Below are 23,498 nucleotides of genomic sequence, written 5' to 3'. Positions count from 1 at the left end.
GTATTAAATATAATGTTATATTACAATTAAATTATATAAATATGTTAAAGTAGTATTGTATTCAGAAAATATATATGTAACAAAAAAAATAAAATACGATTTACAAATATATATATATCTTTTAAAATAACTAACGTCCGGTGATCGTTCTGGCGAAGTTTCTCTTGTTGTGGCGGTGAAAATTAAATTTACCGCTGACGTTTGCGGGTTTGGTTCTTGTTTGGAGTGGTATTTATAGGGGCATAAATATTTGATCCTGGTCTGATCATTTCTCTTTTGTAGATATCCTTCAATGTCTCTAAGAATACGTAAACATGGAATACTCAAGTGAATTGAGTTTCAACATATTTATAAAAGACACCCATCTGCCATAGTCGTCCATATACATACGAGTATATATATTGGTATATACCGAATCCAAACATACATATATATATGTATGTTTGGATTCGGTGTAACGAGGACGAGTTTAAGATTATGTAAAACATTTCGAAGAAAGTGACGTCTCATTTCAGAAATTACGAGCGAATACATTTAACAACTCCTTGTGGGAGTCGTAAGCACTTTATCCTTCTTTTTAATCGATGACTTCTTTGAAGAAGCAATCTCGTATTACTTTTAAGCTTCTTGAACGGGTATGGTCTTAGGAAAATTACAATTTGGGCTGATTTCATACTGATTGAATTAAAGTCTTCCGCAATATTGCCAAAATTTAAGTAGACCTTAATTAAATCGATCGATCTAATAGCAATATCTATGGGCAAAACACATGAGTTCACGTTATTTTTGACGTAAACTTGTGGAGGCCTATGTCCAGCAGTGGACTGTAAAGGCTGTAATGATGATGATGATGATGATCTAATAGGTCTGAGTATTAAGGTGGTTGTGTTTAAATCTATATACACTAAATATTTTATAACAGTAACTCGTATCAAAATGGTATTGTACGTAACTTATTGAACTTTTGGTCAGTAACACTGTTTTTTTTTTCGGTAGATGATTTAACCCCGACCAACCAATGATAGTGTGCAAACCTGACATCGCTAAAATTTGCTCGTTTTGGAAAAGATTCAAAAGGAAATTATCGAAAGAGAAGATAACAGCTAAACAGTAGTTATATTTATATCTTTTATACACACTGATATATATTTTATTGTACTTATTGCGCACGGTCACAGCCGTGGATTGTGCCGGTTGCGCTGGCGGTTGCGGGTTCGATCCCCGCACATGACAAATATTTGTATTGGCCATACAGGTGTTTGCCGTGGTCTGGGTGTTTGTGCAGTCCTTGTGGCTTTACCCACCGTAGCTTGGTGCACGTTAAGCTGTCGGTCCCCGTTGTTATCATGTACACCTGATAGCGATCGTTACTCATAGTTGGGAATATATCCGCCAACTCACATTGGAGCAGCGTCGTGGATTAAGCTCTGATCCTTCTCCTACATGGGGAAAGAGGCTTATGCCTAGTAGTGGAATATTACAGGATGAAGCGTATTACACTTATTTTTTTTTGTGTAGTTATTCATATACAATTAGCAACGGTGGACTTATCTCTAGAAGAGATCTCTTCCAGCCAACATGTGATAGTGAGAACTAATGTTATATGTAGATAATATGATAATTTTATACAATTCTAAAGGGAAAAGGTCAGTCTCTCAGCTTACAAAGCCTTTATTTTACAGTCAGTTATTTAGAGATAGTACACGAGTATAGGAAATTGTGCTTAGAAATCCAGCTAAAGTTAAACTTTGATTTTTTTAACGAAAATACAACTGCAAGCACGCCTACACATTAGTAATAAAGAATAGCGAGTCTCATTTAACAACGCTTTTTTTAATTAATGGACGTGCTGTCTTTATCAAAAGGCTTTGAAAGTTGAATGCAAATTGAAAGCACCTTTTCCACTCTCATGGGTAGTAACGGTGTGAAAATTATAAATTTATGTACAAAGTTTGTTTTATATTCGCTAATGTTGATGCGAGTCCGTGTACTAATTAATGTTTTCGTAATATTCGTTGAAATATCTTTCGATAATAGCATGTGAGCTGTACGAAAGCGCGGGTGAAATTAATTACCTATTTTAATATCTATTGTTATTTTTCATAAATAGTTTAAAAGAAAAAGAAAATTATGTTTAATATTTTTATATGTTTTTAAAAAAATTACAACGTATCGTTTGAATCGTAGGACGTAAATTTATTGTTTTACAACACAATGATAAATCATGCAAAGTGAGCAAAAACTTTGTATCCCTTTTTATGAAAATTGCGCGGACGGAGGTGTATGAAATTTCATATTGCAGAGTCATATTTTTTTGAATTATGCATAAAATATCTTAAATCAATAAAAAAACATTACGCACACTACCATGTATTTGACACACACACACACACACACACACACACACACACACACACACACACATACTCTTTTGTTTATTATTATATAAGTATAGTCTTTGTAAAATTAAAATAATTAGGTTGGAATTTAGACCACTAGATGACCACTAGTAATGATAATTACGCTAACAATATGGTAATACTTCAAAATATATGTAATACACCTTAAACGGTTACAGTAAGGGGGAATCAGTGGTATAATTTTTTTTATCAGTAATTTGTTTCATGTTGAAGCAATCATTTCGTGATACCCTCGTGAATACGCAATACAAATGCATTTGTACATTTGAACACGCTACTCTCAAAACCTATTCTATCAAAAGATAAATTATTTTGCATCAAACATTTCATGTATAGACAAAGACTGAAATACATATCATATATTATACATGCACTTCAAATGTCTGAAATATCTTCTAGCTAGTATTCATTTCATAGTCAGGTTAAGCCTTTTCGTATTGATTTTGGAACGAAGTTCCTTACTGCAGGCTTGACATTTGGCTGGGCGAGCGAACTGAAAAAAATTTGATACTAAAACCGTAAGAAAAATATATAACGGAAGTGACGTAACATCAGTCACACGACTGTATAATATGACGTTTGTAAGACTAAAATATTACTAGTTAACTTTTTTTTAATTATTTATGTAATTTTATACTGTCGACAAAAATAAATAGAGCCATATGTTTTTTTATTTCACTTAATAGTTTGAATTATTATATTTATTATTATTTTGTTTGATTTATTTTATTTTACGACATTTGTTATTTTCTAAAATACTAAATTTCCTAAATACTTTTATGTACTTAATTAAAAACCAATCAACAAAATTAAAAAAAATCAAGAACTAGAAAATATATATAAAACATTTTTTTTTTTTCAAATTGTGTTGCTTCTATACTATTCGAAGGAACTTCGTTCCTACCTGGTGTCCCATGATACCACATAATTTTTATTGATTTAAGATTTTATCGTGTAAATAAATATATTTAAAAAAATGCTTAACAAGCTGAGGTTGTCCAGGGTATAGGACACGTGAAATGCAAACAAGTGATCATGGGCACAATAAAGATAGGTGAGTAATTCTTAAAGTCCTGTAGGCCATTTATATATTACGAGTATTACAAATACACCATAATTTTAATTTATTTTTTAATTAATATCGTAGGTACATCATGAAAACAAAGTATAATTTTGAGAGTGTTACGCGTGTCGAGAACGTTCAACAATACATTTTATTAAATTATTTAATAAATTTTGTAATAAAAACTTTAACCATGATCATCAGGTCTGAAGATTTTTTTAAATTTTTCACTGAAGCGTTATCTGTTACGTAATTATATTAGAAATAAAAACCGTTACACCAATACGAAGATATAAGTACATAAATTCCCAAAACGTTTCTCTAAATACAATAATTACGAAGCAAAACTTGCTTTATTACAATTCTGTATTTATTTATTAAGCAATAGTTCACATTCAACAAGTTTAAATTGGAACACAACAAAAACAACATACGGAGCATGTTCTACGATGCGAGAGAATTCCAAAGTTCGGAATTCTCACTATGCTGATTACTGTTATAAAGTTTAAGATACCCGTTCATTATGTAATTAATGTTCCAGTTAGATTGATAATTCTAACTCCGGTATAGCACCAGGTGTATGATACTGTTTTGTATTTAATTAAAAACTAATTTGGTAAATATTTGTGTGTCAAAGGAAATACTTTTAAATAATTGAAATCCTTATTAAAACTTTAACTGAGGTAGGGCACAGCAGGAATTTCCTGCTCAAAATATGGAGAAGCCCGACTGGGGTAGTACCTCGACCTTACAGAAGATCACAGCAAAATAATACTGTTTTCAAGCAGTATTGTGTTCCTGTTGGTGAGTAAGGTGACCAGAGCTCCTGGGGGGGTTGGGGATTGGGTCGACAACGCGCTTGCGATGCTTCTGGTTTTGCAGGCGTCTATAAGCTACGGTAATCGCTTACCATCAGGTGAGCCGTACGCTTGTTTGCCGACCTAGTGACATAAAAAAAAAAACCTAATAAAAGAGTACAAGAGCACCAAAACTTTTTAATATTTACTGAGAAATTATTTATTTGCGATTAAAAAAGAGGTGTTTGGCGAACCCTCGACTCATGATTCAAACCCTAGTCGGGGTCGTTGAGTGTGAAACGTTTATTATAAAAAATTATTATAAATCCAACACTCCACAGAAGAAGGAGACCACGGGGGAAGGCTTTAACAATAGAGTTCGAATTCTATATAAATAAAAAGCTCATTTGTTTTGATGCAGATTAGTGCATGTTTTTAATAAAGACCTTAACATTAAATATAATTGTGTTTGCTCGCAAACGAAAAAAAAAACCGACTTCAATTACATCGACGAGTAAATACAATGTAGATCGACGAAAAAATAGTCAAGTAACTACGCGTTATCAAAGATTACTCAAAAAGTAGTTATCAGATCTCAATAAAATTTATATGTGACCACATAATAAACATCAGCTTTCGATTAAATCAAAAATTATCAAAATCGGTATACCCCGTAAAAAGTTATTGCGGATTTTCGAGAGTTTCTCTCGATTTCTCTGGGATCCGATCATCATATCCTGGTTTTATTATCATGGTACTAAACTAGGGATATCCTCTTTCCAACAAAAAAAGAATTATCAAAATCGGTACATCTAGTAGAAAGTTATGCGGTATAATACAACGGAGGTCAACGAAAAAAGCGTCAAGTAAAAACGCATTATTAGATATAACTCGAAAAGTAGTTGTTAGATCTTAAATAAATTTAAATGGGACCAATTGGCACACACCACCTTTCGATTAAAACAAAATTTGTCGAAATCGGTCCACCCGGTCAAAAGTTCTGATGTAACATACATAAAAAAAATACAGTCGAATTGAGAACCTCCTCCTTTTTTGGAAGTCGGTTAAAAATAAGTTGGGCTTACCATCTTAATTAAACATTATAAATTATTATAATTATATAAAATATGTGCTGTGTGGCTACGGCACTAAAGAATTTAGCCACCCCCTCTCTTCCCGTGGGTGTCGTAAGAGGCGACTAAGGGATAACAAGGTTCCACAACCACCTTGGAACTTAAGAAGCCGACCGATGGTGGGATAACCATCCACCTGCTGGCTTTGAAATACACAGGCCGAAGACGGGCAGCAGCGTCTTCGGTGCAACAAAGCCAGTACTGCGGTCACCAACCCGCCTGCCCAGCGTGGTGACTATGGGCAAAACACATGAGTTTACGTTATTTTTGGCGTAAACTTGTGGAGGCCTATGTCCAGCTGTGGACTGTATAGGCTGTAATGAATATAAAATATAAAAAAAAATATTTGTATTATTTCAATCAGAAATAATGTTTGCTCGGGAAAGTTTTTGATAGTCAACACAACTGAATAGTTGAGACGGCTGGGGTTTTCCGCTTCATATTACAAAGCTGTAGAATTTATTTGCTATCCTTGCTAATTTCGAAAATTTTCAATTCAACGTAAGAAATTCAAGTTTGCATTAAAGTGATTGTTTACTGTGGCATACAGGCTGGCATATGGGTTATAATAATCCAATGTCGATGCGACTTAAGAAAAATTTCAACCAATAATACAAATTTCGATATTCAATGCTGGTAAAATTCTTATAAACTGTATAATTAGACTTAAGACTAGACCAATATAGAGAAATTTTAAGCTAATTAAGAGTATTACATGGACACGGACACTGAATTATTAATCCGTATATTAACTCATTATCGACGATGCAGGAATACACCATAAGGAGACTGTTCACTCCTGTCTGTCAAGAGGTTTATTATACCGTCATTGTGTAAGATTTAAGTCCCATAATTATAATTTTTAATACAATATCAAGGTAATTTTAAGCGAACATAACATATTGCTATTATCAGTTTCTTTTCTAAGCAATGAGAATTATAAAAAAGTTCGTGAATCGAAAACGCAACAAAACACAATCGATGCAACAGAAATATTAGCTTTAAAGCTAATAGGCACAGAAACTCTTTAATATTTTCACAACACTTTAGGCCTTGAGGTTTTGTATCATTTTATCATACACCCAGGATAATGAGAGTAATCTTATGATGTGATCTCAGAATTATTTTGGAATGAATCCTATTTTAATGACAAAACCCTACGACAACATAACAAGAAATCGCCTTTCAAATTTTTCATTCTAAGTACAGATTTTAATTTCGAATCATTTCCTTCTAACAATGTATTGTTGTGTTATCACATATACATATATTGTTAAGTTTTGACCTCAATCACCTATAGCAATATAAAAATAATACGCTGAGCAGCACGCGTGATTTATATTCGTTGAGATTCGAAATATGTAAAAACTATATAAACTTCTATACTAATGTTATAAAGCTGAAAAGTTTGTTTGTTTATTTGTTTGCTTGAACGTGCTCCGGTCGCGGACGGCCGATTTGAAAAATTCTTTCAGTGCTAGATAGCCCGTTTATTAAGGAAGGCTATATCATGTTTTAGTACCTCGTTTTTCTTAAAATAAAGTGGGCGAAATCGCGGGGCACATCTACTATATAATACAAACTTGTAATTTTATTATCGTAATAACATTTTAATTGCAACAAAGCCAGGCCTACGGTTACCAACCCGTCTGCCCAGCGTGGTGACTATGGACAAAACACATGATTCACGCTATAATGTCTGGCGCGAACTTGAGGAGGCCTGAAGTGGTGAATAATAGTTTGTAAGAGAAATAAATGCAATTTTTTATGTGTTTTCAAATTTCACCTAGCAAAACAATCAGTAAACTTCCCTTTCGAGTAAAGATGATTTGACATTTTAGAAAAAATATCCTGTCTATAAAAATATCATTTATATTTAAAAAAAAATCTCATTTAACAACAAAAAACATTTCATTAGATGTATGAGAGTGTCGTACAATTATCTGTAATTATATTAAACGTAATTAACGATAAACATATTTAATGAAAACATGTGGAGTAATTTCGTACAAAGCAAAATATTATTAATTCATTATACAACAGTAATAATAGCATATTATTATTATGTAACAATTATTAAGTTCATACCAACATCTGTGTATACATATAACAAAGTTCGGCGGCAATGTGTTTATAGTAGAAGATAAATTTCCTACTATTATAGTAATATATTCTAGGAAATATTTTAATATCTCCTGCATTTTCATTTCAAAAGATAATTTTAGACAGAATATTATGACATTAAATAATCTTAACCAATGTAGCCCGAGTAGCTTGCATCTCCTTTTTTGGAGTTTATTTTGGGAGTTCACTCCATAAGTGGAGTTCACTCCATAAGTACGGTTACAGCCATGGATTGTATCTGTTGCGCTGGCGGTTGCGGGTTCGATCCCCACACATGACAAACATTTGAATTGGCCATACAGGTGTTTGCCGTGGTCTGGGTGTTTGTGCAGTCCTAGTAGGTCTCCCCACCGTGCCTCGGAGAGCACGTTAAGCCTTCGGTCCCGGTTGTTATCATGTACACCTGATAGCGATCGTTACTCATAGTAAGGAATATATCCGCCAACCCGCATTGGAGCAGCGTGGTGGATTAAGCTCTGATCCTTCTCCTACGTGGGGAAAGAGGCCTATGCCCAGTAGTGGGATATTACAGGCTGAAGCGTGACTCCATAAGTGGAGTTTACTCCTTTAGAATCGTTTTACATATAAAGCCCTGGTATAAAAAAATATGGGAAGTAAAATCTACTAAACGAATGACCTCGTTACGTTTTTCGTAACGACATATCGATAGACGACGACGATTTCTAATAACGCCATCTATGATGGAGATGGCGTTATTTGATTAGTTTATTTACAATTTGATATGGTATTAATCTTTTTCTTGGACTATTTTTGTGCCTTTTTAGACAGTTGATCTGTAGGAGAAACTCCAGTCGTGCGTCGGAACTGACCCATATTTTTTTTCATCAGCTTTCAGGGTAGTTTTATTAATAATAAACTTAACCTTTTTTTAAGACAACAAACAAATTTATTAACTTCCTTTTACAAAATACTAGCTTCCTTACATATTCCTTACGCAATAAGAAAATACTACAAGAGAGTTTTTGTCATTTTATTGTGATCTTCTGTAAAGTAAAATTACTCCCCCAGTTGAGTAACACCAGATTTTAAGCAAGATTATTTATTTATTTTTGTGCCTAAACTTAATAAAGTATGTTTTAGATACTTCAAATTTCTACATAAAGAATAATGAATATAGATTATTCATAAACATTAAATAGTATCTAATAATTTAGACATTTCCTAAGATTAATGTACACTGGGTCCTTTAATAATAAAAAAATAGGTAAAAAAACTTTTTAAGTTAAACGGTTTTATGTTAAACATACATTGCAATGTTTAAGATAAATGTACTAAAAACCAAAAAATAATAAAATAGATACAGTCGTGGGAATTATAAACATATGCATAGACTAGACTAAAATAAAACCGTGGGGCACGTCAATTGTCTACAATCGTTGATTAAAATGTTTGTTTTGTAATGTTACACTATAATTAGGCAGTTGTTCAACCGACAACGATGAACGTGTGATAAGTAGGGCTAGAATGTGGAAACAAGCTAGCAAGCTCGATTATAAGCGAGTTTTAGGGTTTCATAGTGGTGAGCGAGTAGTACTTTTATCATATGTTTTGTCGATTAAAGACAAACTACGAGCAGTGAAACGATTCCTCGCCAGCCAGCAGTGTGAATGTCCAACGATAAACTAGTTGAAACATCTCTTTTATTTACATGGAGTGTATAACTATTGGAATTTCCATGAGCAAGAAAATAGTAAGTAATTTCCTCACCGTCTGCGGGCCAACTGCCTATTTTAACGACGAATTAAACGATTCTTCTATCGCACATTAAGTCGATAATTTGTAGACAATTGACGTGCCCCACGGTTTTATTTTAGTCTAGTCTATGCATATGTTTATAATTCCCACGACTGTATCTATTTTATTATTTTTTGGTTTTTAGTACATTTATCTTAAACATTGCAATGTATGTTTAACATAAAACCGTTTAACTTAAAAAGTTTTTTTACCTATTTTTATTTTCTAGTTATAAGTCATGGGATACTCATCCCAACTTACCTGTCCGGTAGTTGTGGTATGGTATACGGGTATGCGACCCCGGCTTCCCTAGCTATTACTGCCCTATCCCTTGCACTCCTGGGTGGTAATATCCTACATTTCCTATTTTCCCACTCTAACTTACCAATCTTCCTTTTTCACACCACCTATCCTTTCCCTTTCCCTATTCCTACCCTCCCCGCCAATCCAACGTCTGCCGCGCGGATGGATGCATGGCTAGGGGCAAGCCTAGTCGTAAGCGTGCCATATTGCCCTGGGACCGGGCGACCCAGAATAAGGCCAGCCTTACCCTGGCATGCGGGGCTCTGCCAGGGTGGACAAACTTTTCCCTAGCTACTCGTGGGAACGCAATGGATAACCGAAAAAATTTTATTCACAAAAATGGCGGCGGTGTGGTTCGCCACCCATCACGTCTCGTTTCTCGCGGGGGCGAAAAGCGGCCCATGGAGAGCCGCTTCGCTACGTTGAATGTAAGAGGAGGAATGGATGGTAAGGTAGATGAAGTAAGTCAGATGATGGATGAAAGATTCATAGATATTTTGTGCGTGAATGAAACCAAGAGGAAAGGGTGTGAAACCACGGTACATGGACCCTACACGGCATACTGGTCGGGAGTCCCCCAAACCAGCCGAGCCTGTCAGGGAGTTGGTGTGATCCTTTCCTCTCGAATGGTTGAATGTGTGATGGAGCATGAATGTGTAAGCCCAAGACTCCTCTGGATTAGGTTGAAAGTCGGACTCACTCGCTTGTTTATCCTTGGGGTCTATGCACCGACGGATCTGCGCGGAGGTGGGTCATTAAAAGACCAACAAGAGAGAGAGGAATTTTGGGATAGCATGAGAGAGGTCTTGAATAAATGCGGAGAAAATGAACGGATCGTAATGTTAGGGGACTTTAATGGGTGGGTTGGAGTAAAGCGTGATGGGTATGAAAGAGTTCTGGGTACGTTTGGGGACGAAAGAGTGAATGACAATGGGAGAAGTCTGCTTGAAGTATGCTTGGAATGGAATCTTTGCGTGGTCAACACAATGTTTGAACACAAAAAGATCCATTTGTATACAAGAGATGAGGGTGAGTCTAGAAGTATGATTGATTTTGTAATTGTGGATGAAAGACTGAGAAAGAAAGTGCTTGACACTCGGGCATACCGCGGTGTTGGTCTCGACACAGACCACTTCCTGGTCATAGCCCGAATACGTGGCCTCTTTAAACGATGGCGCCACCGAGGGGCCGAGCCTACGAGTGTTTTAGCCAGAATAAAAGTGGAAAATCTACAAGGAAAAGAAAAGAAAGATGAGTATGTAGAGAAACTGAAAGAAAGTTTTAAAGGCATAGAAGAGATAGGTGTGATTGAGAATTTGTGGGAGACTTTTAAGAAAGGGGTCGTGAATAGTGCTATTGAGGTATGCGGGGTAGCTAAAAGAAGGAAAGGAAGAAAGAACTATAATGTGTGGATGGATAAAGATCTACAAAAGGCCGTGCAAGAAAAGAAGAAAGCGTGGTTGGATTGGTTAGCAACAAAAGCTAACCAAAAGGTTCAAAAGGCAACGGATGACGAGGTAAAGGAAGCAAGAACGAAGTATAAAAGATTGAAATCAGTAGCGAAAGAAGTTGTGTCTAGAAAGAAAGAAGAACGAAAGGATGATTTTGATAGGAGGCTCACTGAAGATTTCCAGTCAAACATTAAGTTTTTCTGGAAATCCATCAAAACAGCCAGAGGAAAAATTTCTCCCTCGGAGCTGAGCACAATCAGGAGTCAAGATGGGAGCGTTATAAATGGAGAAGAATGTGTGTTAAAGAGATGGAAAGAGTATTTTGAAAGTGTGTTTGAAAGAGAGGAAGTGCAGGTACAACATCCGGCACCCTCCATTGAGAGTAGTATAAATGTCGATGAAAGTGAGATAAGCATGGATGAAATAGTGAAAGCGCTGAAAAGTATGAGATTAGGTAAGGCTGCAGGGTATGACAGGATCACCGTCGAGATGCTGAGGGCTGGACAGGGTATAGTGGCTAGCCAGCTGTACTGCCTTTTCAATTTGTGCTGGCGAAATGGGCAAGTACCGGAAGACTGGTGCAAAGCCGTAATCGTGCCGTTGTATAAGGGAAAAGGGTCACGGCAGGACTGCATAAATTACCGCGGTATAAGCCTTCTCAGCGTCGTCGGTAAATTGTATGCGAAAGTGTTGATTGAAAGAGTTGTGAATGAAACAGATGAAAAAGTATGGGATGCACAAGCGGGATTTAGAAAGGGAATGGGATGTACGGATTAGGTCTTTTCCTTGCGGTGCATAGCCGAAAAGTTTTTAGCAAAAAACAAAAAGGTCTATTGCGCGTCCGTGGATCTGGAAAAGGCCTATGATAGAGTGGTGAGGAATGAATTGTGGTCAGCATTGTCCGTGTACGGTGTGAGCGGCGCACTCATGCGAGCACTACAATCTCTTTATAGGGATTCTAGTGCTTGTGTGAGGATAAACGGGGCATACACTGAATGGTTTAATATCGAAAAAGGTGTTAGACAGGGATGTGTAGCGTCACCGTGGCTGTTTAACTTGTTCATGGACAATTGCTTGACAGAGTTAAAAGAGAATGAAAGTGGTTTGAGAATGGGTGAGTTACTCGTCAAATGTCTTCTCTATGCTGATGACCAAGTATTACTTGCGTCCTCGGCCGAGGAGTTGCAGGAGATGGTAACTGTTATGAGTGGAGCTTTTGTTAGAAAGGGAATGAAGATGAATGTAAAGAAGACGAAAGTGATGGTGTTTGAAAGAGATGAGGTAGTGACAGACTGTAATATCGTGATTGGAGATGAACAAATTGAACAGGTGAATGAGTTTGTGTATCTGGGTTCGAAGTTTACAAGAGATGGAAAGTGTGAGAGTGATATTGAAAGAAGAGTGAATGCAGGAAACATGGTGAACGGAGCTTTGAACTCCTTTATGAGCAGTCGGAAGGTGTCTAAAAAGGCTCGTTTGGCTGTGCATGAGGGGGTGTTGCTTCCGACACTCATGTACGGAAGTGAAAGTTGGGTATGGCAGAAGAGACATGAAAGCAGAATAAATGCAGTTGAGATGAGAGCGTTAAGAAGTATGATAGGAGTTAAACTGAGTGACAGGATGAGAAATAGTGAGATAAAGAAACGGTGTGGTCTGAAAGAAGATGTAGTGACAAAAATTGAGAAAGGTATGCTGAGATGGTTTGGTCATGTCGAGAGAATGAATGAAGAACGACTGACGAAAAAAGTGTATAAGGCGAGTGTGAGTGGAAGTGTTGGAAGGGGTAGACCTAGGCGGACATTTCAAGACCAAATCGGGGACGTCTTGAAAAAAGGCCAGGTCAAGAGTACCCTAAACCGACGAGCATGTATGAAGGGAATAATGAAAGTGGATGAAGCGAAACAAGTATGTAAGGATCGTAGCAAGTGGAAAGAAGTGGTCTCTGCCTACCCCTACGGGAAAGAGGCGTGATTATATGTATGTATGTATGTAGTTTTTATTTCGCATTCTGTTTAATTCATTTAGTGCTTCATTATTGCAAGGCCCGTCTTAAATATTGAGGTTGTATAGTGCACTGTATTCTTCTTGTCAAGCCCCTTTATTTGATACCCATATTGGTGGGATTGATAAAAAATTGTTATCAGACATTTGGTAGCGGCGGCCAGCTTAGATTTCAATTTTGCATAGTAAATTGTATTCTACTTGTTGAGGCCTTTCATTTGATACCCATGTTGATGGGATTGATAAAACCTAAGTTATCCGCCATTTTGTAGAGGCCGCCATCTTGGATTTTAATTTTATATAGTACATTGATTATACTGGTTGAGCACTTTCATTTGATACCCATATTGATGGGATCGATAAAACCTACGTTATCCGCCATTTTGTAGCGGCCGCCATCTTGTATTTCAATTTTTTATAGTATATTGTATTCTGCTTGTTGAGCCCTTTCATTTGATACTCATATTGATGGGATTGATAAAACCTACGTTATCCGCCATTTTGTAGCGGCCGCCATCTTGGATTTTAATTTTTTATAGTATATTGTATTCTGCTTGTTGAGCCCTTTCATTTGATACCCATATTGATGGGATTAATAAAACATAAATTATCCGCCATTTTGTAGCGGCGGCCATCTTGAATTTATAATGATAATGAATAAACATAATTGTATTGTCACCAAAATCCAAAGTGTATACAAAATTTCAGATTAATCGGTTGACAGGAAGAGGGTGAAATTTGAATTACTAAATTTGACCCAAGAATAATAAAAAATAAAACAAACGGGGTGAGCTAAATAAAACCGTTTAAAAACCGTTTAATAAATAATAAATTTATATTTTCACATTAATAACATATAAAAAAGATGTAAAATTAATTTAATTTTTAATTTTTTATTATTAATAATAATATTACTTAAATGTTACTTTAAAAATTGTTAGAAATGTTTAAATGTAATTATTTTAAAGTTTGTAATTGTACTCACACTAGATAATAAGAGAATTTGTTACTGACACTACGAGTATATGAGCTAGTCCCGAAATAAAGATTAATTATTATTATATTATTATAAATCCCTACTATGTGCCATTGAGTGTGAGATGTTTATTTAAATAATTGAATATAACTATATAAAAAAAATCTCACTAAAAATAATGTTTGAATTAATTGAGAACATTTTTATAATACCTCTATAATATCGTATCCGCAGTGTACGTTCTTTTAAGATATCAAAGGCATCACGTAATGACTTTGCCTTGTAAGGTTGTGTTGTGTTCTTTGTTATGGTACAATGATTTTAAACAAAACCTTCGCTTGACGTGCTCAACATTTTGATTTCTTAATGCAAGGCACACCTGCCATTTTATTTCAGTTCTAACTAAATTATAAGTCTCACTGAGTCAACCATAACAACATTATACTTAATTAAAAATCTTATATATATCTAATATATATGTATACATAAATTACGTGTCACGTTGTTTGACCGTGATGGACTCCTAAGCTACCCAACCGATTTTAATCTGCATGTGTACAGTTTGATCCAACTTGAAAGACAGGCTATATTTTATTTAGATATATTTATGTATAAGTTCGCCCGGTCAGCTAGTTTACTATATTTACACGATTTAATGCGTGCTTAAGTCTACGTAAAAATTTATGAATGTGTTGTAAATAAATATATAATATGTTTATTATTTCACGCAGACAGCTCATCGTAATTGCTGTGGCTTTTATTAATGGGGATAAAAGGGTTATCCATCCTACGTTTAAAATTACATAATGTAACAAGGAACATAAATTCAGGTAAATTTAACCTTACATAAATATAGTATCAAACAAAAGAATGTTAACATACATATTAAAATCTAGCATGACTCCTTTGTCAATATACTGAATATACATATAGATACATATATCAAACTTCGTTTACTAAACATTACGTACAAATCCCGAAAGATAAGCGAAAGCTACGTTGTATAGGAATCATATCGACGTTTCGACCTCATTAGGTACAAAGCATTGCCAACAACAATAGGCGGGAACAAAGCATTTTGAGCCCACATGCAATAGATAATTATTGTGATGTCAAAGCGTTATGTACTTTACTATTATTCGAATGTTTATGAATAGTTGGTAACCTGGAACTTTTAATTATTGTCTGAAGTTTACATTTGTAATAGTACCAGTAGCTTATGACAAAATTCTGAATCAGTGTACATAGTACGAGTACATGCAGCGTTACTGGTATGGTGTAGTCATTCATTTGTCTGACGTACAGAGCTGAAATGGTTTGGTCCGTTCGTTTCAAAGTTATCTTTTAAAAAAAAGTTAAGCAGCAATAACGTACCAAAAAGATATGGATTTATGATTAAATCAATTTGTTAAAGTTATAAATCTATTTTGTATTACTTTAAATCCCATATCAATTTTCCAATTATGGATCAAAAAGTAATTATCTTCTGAAAAACAAAACAAAAATATGTTACATCGATGATCAAATTCTGTTTTTCCATTAGTAGCAAATATGATCAAAGTTAATCCGAATCCGAAATATTTTCCATCCCGAAAATGCTTGTAAATCTATAACATATATTTCAATTACTTATAACAATACTTTCATAAAATTGGAATACATATTAGCAGTACTGTAACACGGTTGCTGTGTGGTTATGACAGTAAAGAATGTATGTAGCCAACCCCTTCTCTTCTCGTGGGTGTCGTAAGAGGCGACTAAGGGATAACACATTAAGTACTACTACCACCTTGGAACTTAAAATACCGAACGATGGCGGAATAACCATCCAACTGCTGGCTTTCAAATACACAGGCCGAAAACGGGCAGCAGCGACTTTGGTGTGACAAAGCCAGCCCTGCGGTCACCAACCCGCCTGGCCAGCGTGGTGACTTTGGGCAACACACATGAGTTTACGCCATTTTTGACGCGAACTTGTGGAGGCCTGTGTCCAGCTGTGGACTGCCACAGGCTAAAGTGATGAGGATGATGATGACTACTGTAATAATCGGAAGATTTTGTTATCTCCTTTCTTCTAAACAATTTGTTTTAGACTTTTAAGTGATGAAACGGTTTTATTTCGATATGTTGTTTTTAAAAATATATATTAATACAGTTAAGCAGCAGGTGCTCACTTGGTTTCTTTGTTTATTTGAAAGCATAAGTATCAATATATTTCAAATAAGGATTTTAAAAATATAAATGTATTTATACTAATATTAATAAAATTAAAAGATTTATATCTTGAATATTTGTAATTAAGAAACTCTGAAACCACTGGACCGATTTTAAAAATTCTTTCACTACGAGATTCCTACGTTATCACTGAATGATATATGACTGTATTTCAATAGGATAAAACTAAACAGGCAAAGTCTGCAAATAAAAATGGAATATTTAACAACACAATTTAAATTAGTAATTAATTAATATAATGATTTATGTTTATGCATATTCGAAACGTAATAAATTACATATTATATGTAACTGCACACGCAAAACGCGAGTGGAAATCTATTTATTATTTTATTTATTTAAACTAATACAAAGTTGTAACAATACGTCACATTAGAAATATACAAGTTTCAATAGGCGGCCATATCGCTAATACAGCGATCTCTTCTAGGCAACATTTGGCCAAAGGATTAACATAGAGAACGCCGTAATAGTGAATCACCACAAATTTATTTACAAGAAAGAATCTCTTTATCCATCGATTAATTTTTATCCATCGATTTATTTAAATGTCAGAACAGAGATAGAAATCCACATCTGATAACCGACAGATATTAATCGTAATATCGTAAATTCGTAACCGTAGCAAGCACGGTTGAGACAAAGTAAAATAAGCAATTCTGCTTACCGAGAATAAAAAGACTTTGACTTAAATTAACTTATAAGGAACTTAGGACCGAATCTTATTCGGGGGAGAAATCCACAATGGGATTACAGAGCAACGTCACATCAATCAACGTTTGGGAAAGCAAAAATTAAATTCCATTAAGAAATGTAGGGAAACGTTTACATTTCGACGTTACGCTTTTTTCAAAAAGTTTAACGAGTTTGTTGTACTTAGAATTTCTTAGGACTTTTAGATTAATGTTATGTTTTATGGTAGTATGGTTAAAATTTAATTTTAGAATACAACCATAGATAATATAATATTTTGTAGATAATTTCAGAACAAATATGAACTATTTATTATTTAATAAAATAATTTGCTAAACGTAATTTTTTTTAAATGTATTTAACTATGACCAGAACGTTTGTATTTGCTTTCTTTTCAGATGATCGTGGTCCGATTTCCGACCAAGTCTGCATGTAATTTATATTTTTTATTTATTATACATCTTCTCTTATACATAAAATTCTCGTGGTACAATGCTAGTTACCATACTCCTCCGAAATCGGTCCAGTCCCGATTTTTATGAAATTTTGTGTGCATATCGGGTAGGTCTGAGAATCGGCCAACATCTATTTTTTTTCATACCCCTAAGTTATAATGGGGGGGGGGATTCAGAGTTTTAGTAACATAACAATGGCTAAACAACGTCTGCGGGGTCAGCTAGTATTAGTATATCCCAACAAAAACATTTTCATGTAAAATGTTGTTGCCAAGACGAGATCATACGGCTCGCACTGTCAAAAAGTTATCAGATCTCATGTAGAGCCAAGCTTCTAACTCTACACGCCCTAACTCTACAAGCCCTAACTTCACAAACTCTACACTTTAGTCAAAATATGTGGCTTGGCCGTTTCGTTACTACCGGCTGCCGATGTTGTTGATGACGACTGCTGGTGAGGTGGACTACTGCTGCTGGCGATGGTGCCCCCTGCCTCTTCATTTTGGCCCCGTCGCGGGAATATATATATATATATATATATATATATATATATATATATATATATACAAATTAAAATTTAAATATATATATATATATATATATATATATATATATATATTTAAATTTTAATTTGTATTATATATCAATTATTATTCTTCTTTTTATTTTTTCTTTAATAGAACTATTGTATAACAGAAAAGTAATAAACAGTGAATAAAATTTTCACCTTACGCCCACGTGGCGGTAGCGAAACGGCCAAGCCACATATTTTGACTAAAGTGTAGAGTTTGTGAAGTTAGGGCTTGTAGAGTTAGGGCGTGTAGAGTTAGAAGCTTGGCTCTACATGAGATCTGATAACTTTTTGACAGTGCGAGCCGTATGATCTCGTCTTGGCAACAACATTTTACATGAAAATGTTTTTGTTGGGATTTCACTTCTTTTTGTAAGTTGCTTATGACAATATTTTGGTATTTTGTTCATTTTTTCTTTCTTTGTTTTGGGGTGTATTTCTTGCAAATCAGAGGTGCCTTTTTTCATAGATCACTCTCTATCTTTGCCTTTTTTCTTTGTTGGTTTACTGTTTATAATAAGCGATAGATCAAGGCGATACTTGGCTTTTAAGCGATTATATTCGACTATAGCTGCCTGTTGTGCTTTAATACTACTAAAGTCAATATTTGTCTAATAACCGATTTTTGTTTTTTTATGTATTTTATTATTATTATTTATAACAAGGAGCAACAAGGAGTCCCTATATCAATTTTCAGACTTCTAGCATCAAAATTTGCGGAAGTCTCAAACAAACTTCCATCCCCTAGTTTAAGGGGTTGGGGGGTAAAAGTTTTAAGTTTTAGAATTTTTTTATTGTTTATGTACTAATACTAGCTTACATACCAAATTTTAGCTTTCTGGGACTTCAGGAAGTACTCTATGAATTTTGATGATCATCAGTGAGTGACGAAATCGGGGTTTTTTAGATACCAATAAAATCTAAAGTATAAGAGCTATGCAATTGAAACTTTATATGATTAATAAGTCCACTATTGACATCATATCCTGAGAATTTTGTTTATCCCGTATAATCCAAACCCAAGTTATGAGGGTTCAAAAAAACGACGAAGCACTTCGAGAAAAGATAGGTAGTGCTTTTCGTTTTTTTTTTTTTTTTTTTTTTTTGAATCGTCTTGGCGGGGGCACTACCGTGCCCCCAGATTATAATATATAAACTGGATGTTACCAAAACTTTTTGTTACCATCAGGTGGTCAGGTTCGGTGGGCACTTTCTGTTCCTAAGGGAGGCATTCCTATTCCATATGCGTAACCTTAGGAAATGTCTATGTAAAACAAATTTACACGTATATAATATTATTTACGTGATTGGTTCATAGATGTAGCAATAAAAATATAAGTAATAATACTTTTGTAGATCAGATTAATATATTTAATCTAATCTACAATATTTTATTTTTATATTATTACAATATTTTTTTTCTGTATTATTTTATTTTTATTTTTATATTCTAGACTACGCAAACATATATATATGATCTTCAATCTATATCTGAAAGAGATAAATACATTTTAAATATTAAGGTAAAGTTCAGGGTAAATTCCAGTCGCATGTCAGAGACACAATTTTTTTAATCTCTTACGAAAAATGTAAAAGGTTCTTATGTAGGTACTACTTACTTGATTAAACGTAGTATTTTCTCGGAACGCACACGTGCTCTAATGCGATTGAAATTCTCTTTCTGTCAGTCACCTGACACAATGTCAAAGATGTGACACGCGGATGCCCAATTATTTTTGCTACATCGTTGATATTTTTTTTTCGAGGCGTCGAAGCGAATTTTTAAGAGTAACATTTTATCTTTTCCATGGAATTGTATTTATTAGATTACGTTGCTACTAAGATTTTTCTTCTCTTATTTAAAAAAGTAATTTTTGTAATGTATTCCCTTTTATTTTTCACATTAATAAATTACACATTTCTGGTACAAAGCTACAAGTATGATATGTGTTTCACTTTGTAAATAAGTTTACTTAATAAGTATATAAAACTTTATTCGTTATCGTATTATATATAAGGAAATATAGACTTTTATCATAAATTTTTCTATGTATTTGTTATATTAATGGTCTTAAATAGTGTAATTACAGCGCCTTTAACCCAATCATCGTGTTGGCACTAAGTAGATGCTAAAACAAATTAAGTAAGCCGAGTATTCTTTAAGTAAGCAAAATATTCTTTTCCGTATATTAATAACTATTTAATAGGACGTTGTAATATATTTTTTAAACTTGTATGTATAAAAAAGTTAGGAAAACGATAAGGAAAGAGGAAATCAAGAACTCAAGAGCGGAAAGTTCCGGCTAATCAATGTAAAGTATTAACGGAGATTTTGACCACGTAACCATCTAATATTATTTACAAGACCATATTTGAATATATTTTCTGAAGTATTAAAATATATGCGATTTTTTGGTGTTTTTTCTATTGTCTAATTTTCTTCCACAAATCGACCCTAGACTTAAATTAAGTTATTAATATAATAATTCATAATTAACGTCGGAATTCGTCTATTCGATTCAGACCAAAATTCATGAAATAACACGCATGAGCCCTTTTGATATTTTGTTATCGCTAATTCTTAGATATTAACATTTTAATACGATATCTGGCATAAATTGCATGTATACTATTAATTTAATTTTTTTAAACTTTATAAATAAAATAAAAAAATCGTAGACCAAAATGCGTACTTTGTTGTCTGGTATTCTCTTCTAGTTAACAATTGGGCTAAAATTTATAGAAATAAATATAAACTCAACTTTCGTGCGCTCACACTTTTCGTCACGCTCTCGTCACGCATTCACCAGCTTACTCCCCAAGTCAAGCGTGTGTAAAGAGGTTTTACTTCATCATTACAGCCTAAACAGTCCACTGCTAGACATAGGCCTCCACAAGTTTACGCCAAAAATAACGTGAACTCATGTGTTTTGCCCATAGTCACCACGCTGGGCAGGCGGGTTGGTGACCGTGACGGGTTTTACTTAAAAATGATAAATTAGTCATTTAAAGCACACTTACAAATGTAATGTTTACAGATCAAAAGTTGTGAGGATGAAATAATTCTGCGGATGTTTTTTTTTATAGGAAACTGTAGACCTAGACCTACTTTCTACTGCTGTAAATCACTACATAGTATAAAACAAAGTCGCTTTCTCTGTACATACATATGTTACATGTATGTACGCTTAAATCTTTAAAACTACGCAACGGATTTTGATGCGGTTCTTTTTAATAGATAGATTGATTCAAGAAGAAGGTTTATATGTATAATAACATCCATTAAATAGTGGAGAAATACTGTTATTTTTGAGTTTTCTAATGTCATGTCGTAAATAATTATTTTTTTTTTTCGCTTAAATTGCAAACGCAGGCTGAACCCTACGAGATTTATCAAAATAACGTACTAAGTATTGTACACATTAAAAAGGTCTACAGAAAACTCCGCTATGGTGTATGTCTATCTCTTATGGATATCCCACAATAACATTTTTTTGTCATTTACTTTTTACGACAAATAATGGCTAATTTTCAAAACGATTTTAACCAATACAGCATTAATCCTTATCTAATTAAATACCTTAAATACATTGTTGATTTAATATAGATCTATATGTCCCTTTACAGCATATGATTTAAATGAATATTTTCGAAGATATTACAGATTTAAAAATTGCGGTACGTAGAGTTTGTGGCGGTTCCGGCCGGCTTTTACTCTAAAGTTAACGCGTGTGGGCCACGGGCAGTAATGAATAAATCAAAATTACTGGATCGATTTTAATCATTTTTTCAGTGAATGATATAGGCTATAATTATATTTTATACCCGTGCGAAGCCGGAGCGGGTCGCTAGTACTGTATAAAGCTGTCTTTTAATAACGGCAATAAAATGTTCAAATCATGAATGTCCAGCGTCGTGCGATGATTAATCTCTCCAATAATAATTGTAACGAGCTTAATTAATATAAATAAAAACGGAAACCAAACATCCGGCAGCAGCCTGTTAAGGGAATCTTAATAAAATTCTTCGATTAATTGGCGAGTTATTTATATAACGACATTCGGATGAAAGCTCGAATAAAAATAAACTTTGTACAAAATATATAATTTTTTAAATACACAGGAATATTAATAAATATATTTTTGGAAATGTATGTAAATATTTCTTTACTTTATAATACGGGAACGATGTTTTATAGTCTACAACCTATCTCTAAGAAAGATAAATCCCTTTCAACCTTTTTTCGGTTGTATTATTTTGAAATAGATGTATTATATACATCTATATCGGCTATCTTATCCGCACATATACCTACATACTTTTTATTTCAGAATAATAATCGAAGCTCATTTTATGTTTTTATATTTTTTATAACAAATTTGTTTTGATAGATGGCTAGAATTTATATTTTAAATTTTGCTTTATAAATTGTACATAACAAATTACTAATTCGATTATATGTTTTGTTATATGAACATTGGTTTTAATTCTATTATTCTTTAATAAAAAGTCGGTGAAAATATCGAATATTTTATCATTATTTCACCCGTTAAATAACTCAATCGCTAAAAGCTAAGTATCGTGAGTTTATGCTAGATTCTATATATATGCTTTTAAAACTTGAACTATATAAACGAATATTTTCGACGGTACAATGTTGAATAGACTAAATAAATCTACTCAATAATTATTTAACTGATAAGACTTTAATCGCCATGTTCTTGTACATATTACTAAAATTGTAGAAACACCACATAAAATTTATTCAGTAAATATACACAATGAATCAATTGCAAGTTTATTCAAACATTTTATTGTATTTAATCTCATAAATAAAAAATAATGGAAACGAAAAAAATAACCGACTTCAATTACATTTATAAATAATACAACGTAGGTAGATGAAAAAATACTCAAGTAAATACGCGTTATCAATTTATTAATAATTTGATAACGTGTTTATAATTAATTATTACTCGAAAAATAGGCAACGGATCTCGATCAAATATACATATAAGACTCACAAGACTAGCATCTGCTTTCGAATAAAAATCAGTTCAACCAGTAAAAAGTTCTGAGGTGAGATTCTGAGGTGGAGGAGGCGAACCTGCTCCTTTTTTGAAGTCGGTTAAAAAAACAATAACATACCTTTAATACCACTAAATGTTCACAAAACACAAAACACAAGTCACTTCACAACACAGCACCATAACACTATGATAACCAGCTAAAGCAAAAGCAAGCTTACCGCCCCACAAGCAATTACCAGTAATTGTATTGACCTAAGCTAACCTGATCTAATTCGGTCGTATAATGCAGACAGAGACTTATTAGACACGATTATGCTTAATTATTTAATATTATTACTTAATTTTAATTTTTATACATCTCATTATACGTATAATGTACATTTTTACATACAAGTATTATATTTTAATACCATAAACGTCGGGAGTTTGTTTGAATCCGAGTTGAAAGTCTGTTAGTTTTATGATTCGAAGTGCATCAGTGAGATGAGAAG

General features: G+C 33.8%; 1 protein-coding gene across 1 annotated transcript in view; it reads right to left on the bottom strand.

Moving 5' to 3' along the window:
- LOC123670143 (nephrin-like) overlaps positions 1–23,201 on the bottom strand; it is a 262,031-nt gene extending 238,830 nt beyond the window's left edge. Inside the window, exon 1 of the mRNA XM_045603647.1 lies at positions 23,126–23,201. The gene's annotated coding sequence lies outside the window, so the exon portion shown is untranslated. The remainder of the gene's footprint in view (positions 1–23,125) is intronic.
- Between the last annotated feature and the right edge of the window lie 297 nt (positions 23,202–23,498).

Source organism: Melitaea cinxia, chromosome 4 (genome assembly GCF_905220565.1).
Source record: "Melitaea cinxia chromosome 4, ilMelCinx1.1, whole genome shotgun sequence".
Lineage (NCBI taxonomy): Eukaryota > Metazoa > Arthropoda > Insecta > Lepidoptera > Nymphalidae > Melitaea > Melitaea cinxia.
Note: the sequence above shows the minus strand (reverse complement) of the source record. Positions and strands in the feature narration are given on the sequence as shown.